At 54.5% G+C, this 13,936-nt stretch overlaps 1 protein-coding gene and 1 long non-coding RNA gene across 3 annotated transcripts in view; one reads left to right on the top strand and one right to left on the bottom strand.

Moving 5' to 3' along the window:
* Nucleotides 1–5,377: 5,377 nt before the first annotated feature.
* The window catches only part of LOC108385783 (uncharacterized), an 85,151-nt gene continuing 76,592 nt past the window's right edge, over nt 5,378–13,936 (bottom strand). Inside the window, exons 6-10 of one of the 2 annotated variants that reach the window (XR_012133255.1) lie at nt 11,885–11,952; nt 10,210–10,454; nt 9,223–9,300; nt 7,052–7,192; nt 5,378–6,017 (exon numbers count right to left, since the gene is read on the bottom strand). The gene's annotated coding sequence lies outside the window, so the exon portion shown is untranslated. Of the gene's footprint in view, nt 6,018–7,051; nt 7,193–9,222; nt 9,301–10,209; nt 10,455–11,156; nt 11,953–13,936 lie in introns of those variants that run through there. The other variant, XR_012133254.1, reaches the window with a different exon arrangement.
* Nucleotides 10,583–12,678, top strand: LOC140850417 (uncharacterized). The gene is made up of 3 exons (XR_012133256.1): nt 10,583–10,637; nt 11,773–11,833; nt 11,936–12,678. It is a non-coding gene; the product is annotated as an uncharacterized lncRNA (long non-coding RNA).

Genomic DNA, 13,936 nt, shown 5'->3' with positions numbered 1-13,936 from the left:
TCTGCTGCTTTAGTTGGGCTTGAACTCATGACTCTGAGGTTAAGAGTCCCATGCTCTACTGAGCTACAGCAGGGCTCCAGTTAATTGCTTATGGAATGCATTGTTTTCTATTCCTGCCACATCGGCAAGTGGGGGAAGGGCATAGCTAGAAGCAGGGGCGGTGTTTCTACACATCTTCAAGGTCTCCCTATTTTCAGAGTGAGGAGTCTTGGCAAGATATGTTTTTGTGGACAGATAACTTCTAAGGACTGCACCGGTTGTTCTCTAGCTTGTGCTTTCCCATGCTGCGTTCAGACATGGGGGGAGGTGCTTTCCCATTCTCTCTACAAACATGTGAGAAGACAAAGGCGGTCCCTAACAGGGGAGAAACAGGTGATGAGGGCAAAGACGGAGGAGGCCCCTGGGACCTAGTTAAAGGGGGGCTGAAAGGCTCAGGCCTAATCTGCAGGGAATGAAGGTGGAGTAGGTGAGATGGGGGAGGAGATGGTTGGGGAAGAAGGGATAAGGGCTGTTGTAGGAGAAGAAGGGGAAGGGAGTGAACGGGAGGCTTCTGCGGGGGCGGCGGCTTGCAGGCTAGGAGAACTTGGGAGGGGGCGGGGAGAGGAGGAGGCGGAAAGCTTCGATATAGGGAATCTCCTTCCATTTTTTCAGGCGCTGGCAGTAGTTAAAAAGATCGCGAGTGATGTTAGCATCAAGAGTTCCCCCTGCAGGCCACTGGTTTTTATTGTCTAGGGGGTATGTCGGCCAATCTTGGGAGCAATATTTACGGAGAAGTTTTGGTTTTATATCAGGCATCAGGGAGAGGGTAGCCAGATGCTTAAGCAGGCATTCAAGAGGTGAACTTTCAGGGAGGGATGAGGAGGCTCCCATGGCTAAAGGACAGAGAAGGAGACAAACAGGGGAAGAAGAACGGAGATCCTCGGACTGGAAGCAGACCACAAGGAGACAAAGGGTGTCCCCGATGATCCTTGGTGGTCTGTGGAAACTCGTATACGAGTTGGAATTTCTTGGGAAGTGTGGGTCATCACCCAGACTTCCCTAAGAAGGCAGAGTGCCGGAGTCACGAGGTACCTAGCGCTAGGCGTTTTCAGCGGACGGAGCAGAAGGAGGAGGGGGGGAAAAGGGAGCGTTCTCATCTACAAAGGAGTCACCTCATTTATGGCTGTTGGAGGGGGGTGCCTGAGAGTTGGCCGCAGCTCTGAAGGCCTGAGGCGGGGATTTATGACTGTCGGAGGAGGGGCCTGAGCGTCCGCCGCAGCCGTAAAGGCTTGAGGCGGGGATTTATGGCTGTTTGGGGAGGGGCCTGAGGGTCCGCCGCAGCCGTGAAGGCCTGAGGCGGGGAGCATTCCCTCCTCATCCCCGAGCGAGCATCAGGGCCTTGCTGGACGATCACGGTCAATGGCACTGCGATAGCTCGGGGAGAGTGGCCCACTCCGGGGGGAAAACTTACCTAAAGGCCAGAGAGGAGTGGTGAGTGTGATGAGCCAGCGCTGGAAAAAGAGGACGAGGGCAAGCTGCTGCTGGTGTCGGGGGAAGACGGGGCCCAGTTGGGGTGTCCGGTCTCCCGGGTTTCGGCACCAATGAAAGAAAAGGAGCGACACATAGCAGCAATTCACCGGAGAGTTCCGCTTTATTAGGGAAAGGTGCTGGGTTATATAGGAGGGGGCATGAATTGATTGAGGTGTCACTTCTATGGGGCTGGTGGCTGTTGGCTAGGTGCTGGGATTGGGAGGGGGGCGAGAGGTGATTGGGCTTCAGGTGGCGCCGGCGGGAACTGAGGACCCTGAAGAGAAGCCGGAAGTTTGCCATCTTACTGGTAGGAACCCTTCACCTCCCTCCAAACTGCCCCACGCCCCGTGCTGGGCCTGACCATGTTTGCAGCCATGTTTGTATGTGACCCTGGTGGTTAGACCTGCATCATGGCCACGTGTCCCACAATGTGGCACTGGGGAGCAGAGTACCAGCAACCAGGGCCTGTGGGGCAGAGGGCAGTCAAGCACACAGGGAGGTGGAGATGGGGGAGAAAAGAAGCTGGTGCAGGGGCCCCATAGCCCAGAGGGCAGGAGAGCCTGCAGGACAAGGCTGGGAATGGTTCCCCATCTGGTCCCACTGGGGCCTGGCTGCCTATGTGAGCACAGGTCAGGACATACAGCCTGTGTAGCCCTGTACTTCTGGGGTCCCCTGCAGGGCCTGCCCCTGCCCAGCCCAGAGACAAGGTCAAGCGGGGTCTCCTGCCTGAGGAGCCCCTATGGTAGGACATCAATTTTTCCACAGAAATCCCCCAGCTGACAGAGGATGTGAATAGGCTGGGGGCACATTTTGAAGTGGTCTGTGACATTTTTGCAAGCTTTGTGACTGATCTGAAGGATCCATGATTTAAGAATGGGATTCTTTGTTTTTAAGACGGTAGTTTTTGTCCAGGGTTGGGCCAAAGTCCGGCATACAGAGGCCCTGATTAGTGGTCCTCATGGCCTTCCCATCTCCCAGCATCTGGCCTGCATGGCCCTATATTTTGAGTCCTTGTGGCTCTGCTGAGGCTGAGTCCCCAGGCCTGGTCACAGCCCAGCCATCCCTCGGAGCTCCAGCAGTGGGCAGCCACCCAGCCTGACCCCGGGCCTCTGTCCTTCCTCCTTCTCCACTTGACCCCTTCACTTAGAGTCACTAAGCCCCTCAGGAGCTTGTCTTGGCCCGAGATGGGAGAGAAGTTCACTTCTGGCCTGATGTTTCAGGCCTGGCTACCTGCTTGGAAAGTGGGATGGAAAACACAGAGCCCGACCCTGAAGGGGCATCTCGGCAGATTGCTGCGTGTGCAAACTGGCGGGCTTGAGAAATGGAGCTCCTTTCTGCTACCCCAGCTCCTCCGTGGGCCCACTTTGGGGGGCCTGGTGCACAGACATTGTGGGGGGGAACTGTTAAGGCCACAGTTCTATTAGGTAGGCATGTTCCAATGGGGGAAAAGCGTGTATGTGCTCCCACTTGTGTGCTTGAGTAGGAGGCCTACAGCTGAACCTGGGGGGCCTACGGCTGACCTGAGGGGGGTGGGGTCCTAGCTCCCAAAAGCATGTGATCCAGCTTGGAGGTCCAACCTGAGTCTACAGGAGCTGCCTTACATGACCCAGGGGCACTCAGAGAATGGGCATTGTGATAGTCCCAGTATAAAATAAGGAGTAAGCATCGCCCAGCATACTTCCCTTTGTACATTTCTCAGCTGAGGGCAGCTCAGATGGGAGACTCACTTTCTAAAAACATCCTGCCCCATTCAAGGACTCTGGCAGGGTGGGGGTGGGGGAGGTGGGACAAAAGGCAGCCCCCCTGCACTTCAGGCAGCAGCTGCAGGCCACCCCCTTCCCTCCTTGGGGTGTGGGCAGCGCCCTGGTTAATGCCACACCAGAGGGGACAACTGACCTGGAATGGGGGAAGGCAGGGCCACAAGGTGGGCTGAGTGGGGTCCACCCAGGACACGCCCTTTGCCCTCTCCCTCCTCTTACTGTGCCCCACAGGCAGCAAGGACAGGGCTGGGGTGGGGTGGTAAGGGGCGGGCCCTTGTCCCTCCCAGGTGTCCTCTGGTCTAATGCTCCAAAGTTATGACTGCCTCCCTCTTCAGCTCAGGGAGGAGGAAGGGGTGGTGGGCCCTAGCTCATGTTGGCTAAAGAAAGAATAATATGTCCATTAATGAACATATATGCTGGTCTCACTCAGGGTCTCTGAGCTGTCCAGGAAGGCACAGACATGTTTCTCCATATAGGGTTGCAGAGTCTCAGATGGGCAGGTACCATCTTACATTTATACGCGGAGACAATGTAGGAGCACAGAGCCAGTTGCAGAGAAGGGTCCTTGAACCTCTCAGGACAGGACAATGCTTTCACCAATTAGGGATGATCCAAAATACTTCACTTAGTATTAAGGAAGACATAAAATCCCCCTATATTGTTATTTTAATCCCCTTTCTGCCTAAGAAAAATTATTTCCCATACTTTTCTTAGTGCTGTGAGTACAATAAACCTCTTTCCCTTGATTTTTGAAACACCTACAGTCCCAGCCACTTCTTTAACACTCAGTAAAGGCAGTGAGGACCAGTGGGTCCTGCCCACACCTGCATGGGCATCAGGGAACCACTGCTCTGGACCCTGCCCTGCACAGGGCCCTGCCATCTGTGTGCCAGATGCCAGGCACTCCTTGTTAACATTCTCTCTATTTATTTACACAACCAGTGGCTTTTACAAAAACAAACCAAACAAAACATCACACTTGACTCATCACTTTCCATGAAGGAGGTCAAAGTGCAGTGTGGAGCCACTGCTTGAAGCACCTACACTCGCTTAGGGACTGAGGCTCTGAATGGGGCCCAACCAAGCCACCGAGTCCCACCCCACACGGGCTTATGCATCCTTTCTCATTTCCTCCATTCTGAGTAGGCCAATTCTCTGGAATGCCTGTGCCCAGTATTTTGTGCCCCAGGAAGCCTTCTTACAAGAGCTGGGGCGACAACGTACTGGCAGAGATGGAACAGGTTCACACAGGAGATGACGTCTCTCAACATTCCCATCCTGGCTGTTGGTAGGACACAGATGTGGGACCCAAGCTGGGACCAAGAAGCGGAGGAGGGGTCCACGAGAGACAGCAAGAACAGGTAGAGGTGCTCTGAAGGTGCGAAGCCACGTGACCCAGGGTAACCCTGCAAATGACCCTTAGACACATATACACAAGCTATTCCAAGAGCTTTCCTTTTTCAAACATGGGGAAATTATGGTCACCACTGTCCATCCACTTCAAGCAATACAGGCTAAAACTCCAACGGACACAGTTTTAGCAAATATGTCTTAAAGAAATTCAACAGCAAGGCATAAGTATTCAGGGAGGTGGAGCTGGGTGTGGGGGGTAGTTTACTGTTCACATGAATTAGGGGTAACAGGTTATAGTCCCCCAAAGGATCTCTCCTGAAGCGCTCAGGGTTCCACCCCAGGCTCCTGTGCACGGTGTGCAAGGCCCTGGGAGCCGTCCACAGACACTGCGCACGCTGGGCGGGGGGACACGGCACGCTGGAGCAGCTCTGGAGAACATGGTTTCTTCTAAGGTGACAAATGCAAATAGCGGTTTACCTTCTTAGGTGGAAAGACTCCTCTAAAATTCCGTGCTTATGGACAGTTTGGGCATCTGGGAAGCTGGTGAACTTTAGAGGACTCTGTCTCTTTCTGTGATACACGTTGTCGCCCCAGCTCTTGTAAGAAGGCTTCCTGGGGCACAAAATACTGGGCACAGGCATTCCAGAGAATTGGCCTACTCAGAATGGAGGAAATGAGAAAGGATGCATAAGCCCGTGTGGGGTGGGACTCGGTGGCTTGGTTGGGCCCCATTCAGAGCCTCAGTCCCTAATGTGGGGAAAGGGGAAAGCAGGAACATGGAGTGAAGGTGAGAAATTTAAGCACTTCTATCTGCAAAAAATTAGGGAAGGAGACACAGGATCATATTCATATTTTAAAGACATTTGGGCTTTTTTCACAGAGCAGATTCTGACTAAAACCCCATGTGCCCCAGACCTGGGTGATACATGAAGACCAGGCTGTGGGAGTAGGACTCAGCCATGTGCACATCCGCAGGGCCCCGGGGTGCTTTGTCCTGGCAGGAGGAGTCAAGACGCAGCTCATGTAATGGAACAACACTCACCAGGTAACACACTTCCTTGCTAATGAGCAAGGTAATTCAACTCCTTCTGATGTAAACCAGGACTCAGTACTGACGTCCAGTTCAGTTTGCACAGAGCACTTTAACAATATTGTTAAACAGAGACTGGGTTATGGGGTGGGAGTTGTACTGTGGCAGGGCAGAGCGCCTGGGCCGCAGGAGGGAAGAGCGGCCGCATTTGGTGAGGAGCGTCCAGATGGAGGGGGCTGGCAACATGGGCACCAGCAGTTGCAGATACAGAGGGACCGAAGGATAAATTTATGGCAGATCCCTGGGTCGCAGGGCAGCGCCCCCTGATGGGGTGTCATTGGGGTGGGAGGGGAAGCATTCCTCTCCTGTGGGGAAGAGCAGAGAGAGAAAGTCACTAAGAAGCCACTGGAATTGTGGGCTGAAGGCTGCAGGGTCCTTGGCTCATGGGGCTGGCCAGGTTCCTCGTCTTCTCAAGCCCCCCTTGTCCTGCTGCCCCTAATCCCACTGATCCCCTAGGGGCACCATGTAGTGTGCTGACATCAGGCTTCCGAGAACCTGTCTTTCCTGCATGGAGCCTCAGAGCCCGCTCTGCCCATATCCTGTCCTAGGCTCATCTCTGGCCGGAAGTCCACTCTCACATTCCTGTGTACTTACTGCCTGGCCAGGCCCTTGGCTTCCCTTCTCAGGCCTACATGATGTCCCCTCTCCCCTGGACACCTGGCTCTGTCTAACCCATTCCAGGCCCCACAAAATCACCTTCAACGAGAAGAGACTTCTGGCAGCTCCCACCTTCAGCTGCGCTTCCCCTCTGCCTGGGAATCCTGCTCCAGGGCCCAGCTGGCCTGCTGGAGTCCTCACCATCAAGCCCCTCACTTGTCACCAGCCCGGCCTGCATGCATGCAAAGCCTGTGACCCCGCCCTGTGTGTCCCTACGCTCCCACTCTGCCCCTGGTGCTTTTCTGCTTGAGAGCTGCCCACTCCCCTGGCCTAGGCCCTGACCTCTTTGCCAGAGCAGAATAAACAAGGCTGCCTGTTAGTACATGAAAGGCCACAAGGGGCCCAGTGACACCCCATCCTCTCAGCCCATTTCACATTTGCAAACTCTACTCACCCATCCCCCCCCCACCTCGTCTGCCATGCCACATTCCTAAGGCCAAACTGGGGGCACTCTGGCCCTACAGCCCCCAGAACACTGGACCTGGATCTCCCTTCTCAGCACTGATGTCAGTCTCTCTTGGGCCCATGGCAAAGTCCCAAAGAGACTTAACTGTTCTCTCTTGGGCATATTCTTAACTGTTTATTTTTTCAGGTCAACTTTAGAATAATTTCCATCAAATTCCCTAAATGTGTGTAAACAGCAGCCTTGGTCCCTGCAGAGAGCTATGGGAGGAAATGGCACCTGTTTTGTCTCAAAAGGACCTCGAGATGGGGTGGCACAGGTCACCCTCGCTGGGAGCCCTTCTGTTGCCCTGGGCACCCGTTCCATCCTGATCCTGACTTTCCTGATGGATCTACGAGGGCCGTTTCTGTGACCTGCGGGCTGCAAGGAAGAGAATCAGGCCCTGATGGGAGTCGGGGTTTGGCACAAGCCTAAGGAACTAGACTGACCCTCGCTGGGTCACTGTGTGGGTGTGTAGGAGAGAGGCTCTGGAAGGGAGCAGTGGGAGAGAAACTCCTCCGGGATTTGAAGGCAGTGGGGCAGACGAACGGCCTGTTTGCCACGGCAGGAGTAAAGGCTGCCTGTGTTAGTCTGCGCAAGGCCACAAGGCCACTCCTTGGTAACATGCCCCATGCAGACTGGGCTGGCTGGCTGGCACTGAGACCAGGCTGGGCTGGGGCCCTCCCTGCTCTGCAGAAACTGCAGGGCCCAGTGACACCCAAGCCTCTCTGCCTAGACTCCCACACTGAAGGCTTAAAGAGCAAGAGCCGAAATCCCAGCACCTGTTAGAAGCTCCAGATGTCCAGCTGGAATCCTACAATCCTGGGGTCTCCAGAGCTGTGGCAGGGGAGAGGGAGGGGCCAGTGCACAGGGTGCAGCTCTCCTCAGCACAAGCTCAGTTCATTTAAGAAATCCTGCGTGCTGCCACTACTGTTGGGGTGACCTCACCCACTTCCCTGACCTCTGGGACCTCCACTGCACCACCGGCGAACAAACAGGTGGTCACTTGGGGCTACAGCACTGCTGGGACCAGTCTAGAGGTGGCACTGCAGGGCCTGGCCAAACCCTGGGCAGCTGTACATGCCCAGAACCCATCAGTCTGCTACCCTCCCCACCTGAGCTTGGCCCTTGGGTATGTGACCATTTCAGACAGTTGCTCAGTGTCCCCACCCTCACCTTGCTGGGCACAAAGGCCATCCTAGCAGCTTGCCTGTGTCCACCCTCTGGTTGCTTGCCTCCCCTTGTTTGAACCCACTATCTGCCTCTGTGGTTCCTGCCCCTACCCCTGCATGGCATCTCTGGGTTGTGACTTCACTGTTTGGAGCCTTGAGTCCACCTTCAACAGGAGACCTGAACCTCTGATGCCAGACAGTGGCCCTGCTGGGCACAAGCATGCCTCAGGTGTGTCTCATCAGCCATATCCAGAGGCTTCTCTGGCTGCCCAGAACTTCTAAATGTCACCTGCTCAGCCATGAGGGCCAGTATGTGGCCAGTACAGCCCTACTCACAGACTCTGGCGACCATATGTCTCCCAGTTGCCCCACCCCAGTCTGTGCAAAGGGTCTGAGGCTGGGGAAGCTCAAGCAGATGAGTCCCAGGTGAGCCAGGATCTGTCCTTGGCCCCGGGGGTGGGGTCTGAGCATGGCCACCCTCTGGTGGCTTGGAGGTAAAGCCGTCAGGAAATGATGAGTGCTGACCCCAAAGGGGGGCAGGGCAGTGAGAAGGGAAGAGCCAGGAATGAGATTCAAGTTCAGCTCTGCCACCTCCGGGCTTTGTGATGTGGGAAAAGTCACTTGGCCTTTCTGTGTCAGAACCATCTTCCTAAACCTGGGACACCTTTAATACCTACAGGTGAAGTTACTGGGAGGATTAAAACAGTGAAACTGTGTACAGTTCTGATCTATCAATTGGTCCCTGAGGGGAACACAATAAAAATTAGTCACTGTTGTCAAAGGCAATAACAGAATGAATGAATCTTTACTAACTGGTAAAATCAGTCCCTATCAGGCACCCTGACACCTGCGTGAGCAGCCAGGAGAGTCTCAGGAATTGGAGGGAGCCCCACACCCACAGGGTGGGGGGTTCAGGGTGGAGGGACAGTGGTCTGGGAGGCCAGGAGACCTCAGTGGCCTGCTTTTCCCCCAAGCCCTGTTTCCCTAGGTTTTGAAGAACTGGGTAGCATCCTAGATAAGTAAGTTTCCTGACACCCTTGAGACCACAGTGCAAGGGAATCATGGGTGCCCTGCCCAGGGGTGGCTGTGGGGCTCAGGAGTGCCATGCCCCCATGTCTTGGGCATCTTCCTTGGCAGGTGCCCACACAGGGATCTCTGACCCACTGTGCCTGAGGGTAACTGTCAGGGGCACAAGCAAAAGACCCCAGCCCAGGGGAAGCATCCCTGTGTCCCTCTTACCATGCTCGTGGGCAGCTGGACACACACGTATGTTTCTTGGGTAAGCATCTGAATGTCTAACAAGGTGCTCAGTTTGTCCTGAAAAGCAGATGTGGCTGTGAGGAAACTTAAGGCAGGTTGCTGCCTTGAGACTGGGAAGTCCCCTCCGGCTCTGTCCCCAGGGCATTGCTGATCCCACACTGCAGCCTCCACCATGGGCAGGGGGCCTACCAGCCTTGTGTGTTTGGGGTGAGATTACTGTCAGTCACTGAAAGGTTTGGAATTTGGAACAAATCAGAATTTTTGGTGGAGAGTCATGGGCTACATTTAGAGGGAAAGGTCAAAGGTTGGAGGCAACACAGAGTGACCACAGAGAGGACGTGAGGGGAAAACATGGGGTGGGCCTGGGGCAGGAGTTGGAAGGGTGGGGTACAAGGCCTGCATTTCAGGGACACACAGAAGGCAAGAGGACCCTTGTCCTGCTCAGGGGGGCAGGTTCATTACATTGCAGTTTGGTGGGGACCAGAGGAAGGCAGAGAACAGACCAGAAAGTGGTCCTTGACCCAATGGCAGGTGGCACCATGGCTGCCAGACCCTGTGGTTCAGGCCCCTCTGAGCTCTGACAGGTGTAAGCATGGGGCAGGCGCTGTGGCTGGAACAGTCCCCTGCAAGGGGACTCTGGCAGGTGTGTTTTGGGTTCCCTGGGGCCCCACACTGCCTGCAGGGAGAGCAGGATGGCTCTCAGCTGCCGTGGGAAGCTTAGGAGGAACCAATGGGTCTGACAACAATAGACGATGTGGAATCAGGGAAGAGACGGCAGAGCCTGACAGACACTGTGGGGCTCTTTCTTCCTCAACGTCTGCCAACCGGTTCCTGTCCATCCCTGTCATCTCTGGGCCCCGCAGGACTGGGTTCTCCTCACCGGGTGGGGCCTGGCTCTTCCTGGGGGGAGGTTTCCTTCAGGCCTCTCCTCCAGGCACCCGTCACCCCTGAGCTGGGATCACTCACCTCATCTGCAGAGTGGGTCCTGGGCTAGGGGCCCTTCTTGTTGCATGATAAGCTGCAAAGCCTTCCAGGCATGTGGGTGGCAGGAGCTCAGGTCCAGGTGGCCTCTCCCCAGGAGGGTGAGGTGCGGCAAGCAGTGTTTGGGTCCTGGCAGCCTGTGGCAGTTGCTCTCATTGACCCAGTCGCTCCCTGCTTCTCCCACAGGAGATGCTCCCAGACTCACCATCACGTTGACAGATGGAAAACTGCTGCCATGACCATTTACAGAGACAGTGGTGGAAGTGAATTCAGTCCATTGTTACCAGCCTTCTGATCCACATATTTGGATCAAATGTATTATACCCAACACTTTCCTTTTCTCAGGCTGCAGAATCTAAGCAGTTGGGGCAACTCTTTATTTTGTGGGCATGGAAGGTTCCCAGAAAGACCAGGTAATTCTGAGCAGGTAACAAGGGGTCACTTGTGAGCTTAGCTGGGGAAAGCCTCAAATGCGGCTCTCTCAGGGTCGCCCAGAGGATGGACCTCTACCCATCAAACAGTGCCTGGGGAGTGAGGTTGGGCACCAGGGAGGGGGTGCCTGCCAAATTCCCTGCTTTCCATTCTGTCTCTTTTAGTCTGGAGTCCATTTACAGACTCCAGAAGATCTCATAACTTTAGGGAAGGATTATGAGGCCTGGAAGGTGTGCAGCTGCTTGTCAGAGTGTGGCATAGCATCCTGCTCATGTAGTCCAAATCCCAAAATTCTGTTTTTTTCTCTCTGCCTCTCTCTTTCTCACACACATACACACACACACACACACACCAACATGCACACAGGCCTGCTGCATGCACAAGGAGATAGACAGCTACATACACTTCCACAAGGGCCTCCCAAGCTGGCCTCTCCTCTCCTGTAAAATTCTTTGCATTTTCACTTTCTGGACTATCTTCCCCACCTCCCTCCCCCTCACCTCAAAGAAATTATTCTTCCTCTTGGCAGCCATTCATATTCTCCCCTCCCTTTTCGTGGCCACTCTCTTCTGATCACCTGGCCCTCATTATCCTTCAGTTAAATTGTTAGCATAGGTCCCTGTATGAGCTCCCCACCAGTCCTGGCCCTTGTCCACAAGTATGAGACCTCTCTTCCTGGAGTACAGCGGAGTCGTGTCTTTCTGGAGTCACGTCAGACCCCTGATCACACATCATCCAAAGCTCCCTATGGCTCACAGCAGGAAATCCAAGCCCTTCTTCCTGGCATTATTGGCCTCTTTGGCCTTGGCCCCAAGCTGACCTCTCGCTGCATCTCCCAGCCTTCCTGTGTTAATCATGTTCAGCCAAATAGACCCCTTACTGCTCAAATGACCTTCATGGTTCTTGTTACCTTGTCTTTCTCATCCTTCAAGATCTAGGTCAAATGTCCACATCCAGATGTTTAGTTACAGTGTTAAGTAGTTTGCCTATTTCCTAATCTGTGAGGTCCTCCAGGGAAGACTGTGTCCCTGAAACCACGACCTGACTCCCAGGAAGGAGCCAAGCAGGGTTGTGATCTTAGGAAACAAGTGTGATCTGTCCTTTTTCCTGCTTCAGAACACTGCCCTGAGCTTTGTGACCTGAAGCAGTCCCACATCCGCTGCATCTAAATAGCAATGTACTCAGTTATCAGGAAAACACCCTGCAATACAGAGCTGAAAGGCCATACTTTCCAAATTTGTTTACCAACTTCTGCACAAAGCTGTATATGAACAGCCAGTTCTTTACACTGCTGACCTGAAAAAGAAGAAGACATGAGTTAGAGATGGAGGTGCATCTATCATGTGAGCACGTTTCTGCCTTCCCTGCCTTCCTGCAGGCCCTTTAGTACAGAGTCTGTCTCACTGTGGGGCTGGGGCCGCCTCCTATTCCCCTTTCCCCAAGAGGAGTAGGGAGAAGCCTCAGCAGGGAGAATGTTCTCTCTCCAAGTGCTTCTCATCAAGCCGGCCTTGTCTGGGTGTGTGCAGCTCCCGGCCCTGGGGCTGAGCAGTGTGCCATAGTTTCAGGTCTTGCCTGACCCACTGCAGCAACACTCCAGGCACATTTCTCACTGATGGCCCAGGGCTGGAAGTGGGTGTGGAAAGGCTCTCTTGGGCACCCTCAGCTCCCCCTCCCATTTGCATAATCTGGCGGGATTTAGTCCTTCCAGCTAAAATGGCAAGTGTCAAGACTGAGGGCCGTGGTGGGGGAGGAGAGCACAGTGCTGCGGCACAGCCTGTCTGGAGCCTGAGTGGGGGTACACTTATGCTGCTCCCCTTCCTCTCCTTCCCTCTCCACTTTCAGGGCAAGGCCTGTACTCCTCACCCTGAGCTGCTGAGGGAGCCAGCTGTGGTCGGAACGAGTGCTGCCTGCCAGCATTTAAGAAGCCAAAGGAGGCGGGGGAAAAGAGGGGCAGGAGTGGGGAGGTCCTGGTTCTCCACTTAAGCTGTTTCTCTGGTGCCTTTCTCATACCCTCGTCTCACACTCCCTTGGGGGAGAGAGAGGGGAATATCCTCCCACTGTCTAATGTTTGGAAGCAAATTAGCTTGGTTGACATTGAATAAATACTTGCACCTCAGCCTCAGTTCCGTCATCCTAAATTAAGGACAGAGATCCATTCCCTTAAGCTTTGGGAGGCCTAAATGGAGGGCACATTGCCTGGCACATAGTGCCCATTATTACTACACATGCGCCACCTGCACCCTGAGCCCTTCCCCATCCATCCCAGCGCCTCGATGTGCCTGAGCAGGTCCGACAGCAGAGGCCAGGGTGTGGGCAGGGGCGCTATAGCAGGATGGCAGCTGAGAGGAACCCCTGGACTCACTGGCCCTTTCCAGAAAGACTGACCCAAGGAGGCTCTCAGTCCCCCACAGGACCATTCAGACCCCAACCCAAGCCCAGGGTGGGAATCACTAGCCTCCTGGGCTGTGCTGAGGATCAGCGAGGCAAGAGCTGCCCAGGGCAACTCAGAGTCCTTCCATGGGACGGCGAGGAGACACTTTTCTTCCTTGGCAGGGGAGACTCCCAGCTCTGCTGGGTCAGCTTAGAAGCTGGTGGGCTGGGCTTGCATCCCCATTCGGCAGTGTCCATGGAGACCAGGGGGAGTCAGGGGCAGTCCCATCTTGGATGCTGGCATGAGGCAGCTCAGGGAGCCTGCGTCCTGTGGCCCCTCCAGCCTCTGGGCTGCTTCCTCCAGCCTCTACAAGCCGCCCCCTTTCAGGAGACTGCATATCACAGGCCTTCCCTGCTCTCCAAGCACGGATGGTTTTGAGGATGACAGAAAGGCCAAGAAAGGTCCTTGGAAACCAAAGAGTCCTTGAAATGTATTGACAGTCATACCACTGTCACCACTGAATAAGTAGCATTTATTCCCAGCCCAACACAGTAAGTGAAAATGGAAGCAAGATCATTGCCCCCCAAGATTGAGACGCCCCCACCCCCTTCCTTGTTTGAGGGCTTGCAGGTGTCTAACCCACAGCCCAGCTCCCCAGGGCTCCAGACAAACCAAAGTGGCCTGGAAGAGCACACACGGTGTAACTTGGGTCTCCAAGGTGTCCAAGAAAGAAGCAAAGCACTTGGGCAGCTTGAGAGCAAAGGACTTTCTAAGTAGTGACACTGGGGATGCCCAACAGAAGCGACCTGGCCACCTCCCTGGGGTCTCTTGACCTTTTTTGCCAAGTCCCTTCTCTAAAAATCCTGTATTTTTGCTGCTGTAATAAATAACATTTTAAAAGTTGTTTTG

Source organism: Manis javanica, chromosome 7 (genome assembly GCF_040802235.1).
Source record: "Manis javanica isolate MJ-LG chromosome 7, MJ_LKY, whole genome shotgun sequence".
Lineage (NCBI taxonomy): Eukaryota > Metazoa > Chordata > Mammalia > Pholidota > Manidae > Manis > Manis javanica.
Note: the sequence above shows the minus strand (reverse complement) of the source record. Positions and strands in the feature narration are given on the sequence as shown.